Here is a 2,096-nt window from a genome sequence, read left to right as displayed (position 1 = left end):
GACAAAGAGTAACTGAGACTCAAGCCACCTGTTTGTAGCTTTCCCCCTAATCTTCACTCTAACCAGGACAATAATTCTTACTAGTATCTCCCTCATTCATTCACTATTTCAATTCCCTCCTACAAACCACCCCTACTTTCTTTTATAAGTCTCCTTTATAACTGCTCTTCATCCACTTCTGTCTTTCCTTCCTGTCTCCCTATCTTATCTTTCCTTATTAAGAATACTCTGGAATGCACACAGTAGGTACTCAATTGTTGTTCTTTAAATCAGTGAGTGTGAACAAGAGAATGAAGTTTCCTCAAAAGGCTCAAGTTCTGCGTTCATATGTGATTCTATAAAGTTTTCACTTCTAGACTGTTCTGTGTGCTGATAGGGCAGAGACGCGAACTCAAATGGCAGTAGTTGTGTGAGTGATTTTCTACCTAATTGACAAACTAAATGTAGATAAATCACCAGGAGCAGATGGCATTCACCAGAGGAAAGTAGAAGAACTCAAGGGTGAAATTGGGGGATTGTTGGCCAAATATCTAAGTGTTCATTACAAAGGGATGTGATGGCCCAGGAAACAAAAAGGCAGGCTATGCCTCCCACGGGGCCTTGGGGGCACTGCTGACCAGAACAACTGGCTGGGAAGTAGGCCAGCTGACCAAGTTTAGAATAAAGAGGACTGCCCCACAAAAAACACTATTTGGGAAGGAAAGCTTTTTTGGTTGCATAGGGAAAACATTCTTGCTTCAATAGTCTAGAGTTCTCTACGATGGAATATATAGACAGAGGCAAAGAGGAGCCAGGGGCAGACATGAGTCTAAACTCGTAGATTTATCTACCAAAAGAAGTGCATCTACACACACACACACACACACACACACACACACACAGCCCAGAAACCAAATCAAATCATCCTAGGTTAGCTGTCTTTGAAGAAACTCTCATTTAAGATAGGCAAGATTATATAGCTAATAGTAATTTATAACCACAAAGATTGCTTTGACTTCTCAAGGACACTTCAAGAAGATTACGTTTGTGCTAGATGGCTGTACAGTCAAACTGCTCCAGACTGCTCTCAATGTGTTTCATCTTTGATCAGAGAAAATGTATTATATATAGATATAGATATAGATATAGATATAGATAGATATAGATATAGTTATAGATATAGTTATATATATATAGTTATATATAGTGTGTGTGTGTGTGTGTGTGTGTGTGTGTGTGTGTTTAGCTCCCATGGAGGACAGCAGAGCAAGCATCAAGTGCCTCCAGAGCTAGAGTTACAGGCAGTTGTGAGCTAACTGATATAGTTGCTAGGAATCAAAGCATGAGCCTCTGTGAAAACAGCCACTGCTGATCCATTTCCCCATCTCCCTAAAGCTTTTTTCAGAGGGTAAAAGTTAATGCAGAAACTCCTAACTGGTCAGCACTCCGAGAAATACCCAGTGAGTATTCTAACCTAAACAAGACATCCACAAACCCCTTACAAAACCCTTACAAACATGACAGGAGTGGTGACAGAAAGACCGTGAGAGCCTACTTAGCTGGCAGGGGAGATACCATGATCATGAAGGTGGCTATCCTCCGGTAAGACTTATCCATTGCCCTCCAGATGTGCTGACCGCTGCAATTTCTGCAAACAGAAGAAACTTGCATGTGTAATTTGTGGTAGTGGAGAGCTATTTTCAAGCTCTCCCCCATTCCAAAGAAAAGCCTGTAAGAGCCAGAGGGAGGACTTTGAAACATTGTTCTGGGTATGACCTGGGTATGTATGCTCTGGATATGGTATGACCCCTGCAATCATGAACACACAGCATCTGTGGGCTAATTGTATAAGATGTGTCTGTGCATATATTGAGTCATTGCTTACCCCAGAACTACAAAATAATATGAAATAAATAACTCTTTAAAAAATATCTTTCAGCTTTATTTCAACCTCTTACCCCAGCAGGCATCCCATGCCAATACAAAGGCTATTCATGCCATGGAAGCAGGTAGACTGCCTGCTGATTTTCACCTCTACTTCTGCTCTTCCAGATTCAATCTCTTATTCTCATCCCCAGCTCTGTAGCTGAACACTTGTTGTAGTCTCTCTTTCTTCT

General features: G+C 41.2%; 1 non-coding gene across 1 annotated transcript; it reads left to right on the top strand.

Moving 5' to 3' along the window:
• Positions 1-1,530: 1,530 nt before the first annotated feature.
• Positions 1,531-1,691, top strand: LOC127693130 (U1 spliceosomal RNA). Its single transcript, XR_007979605.1, has one exon. It is a non-coding gene; the product is annotated as a U1 spliceosomal RNA (small nuclear RNA).
• Positions 1,692-2,096: the final 405 nt, after the last annotated feature.

This window comes from Apodemus sylvaticus, chromosome 9 (assembly GCF_947179515.1).
Source record: "Apodemus sylvaticus chromosome 9, mApoSyl1.1, whole genome shotgun sequence".
Taxonomy (NCBI): Eukaryota; Metazoa; Chordata; class Mammalia; order Rodentia; family Muridae; genus Apodemus; species Apodemus sylvaticus.
Note: the sequence above shows the minus strand (reverse complement) of the source record. Positions and strands in the feature narration are given on the sequence as shown.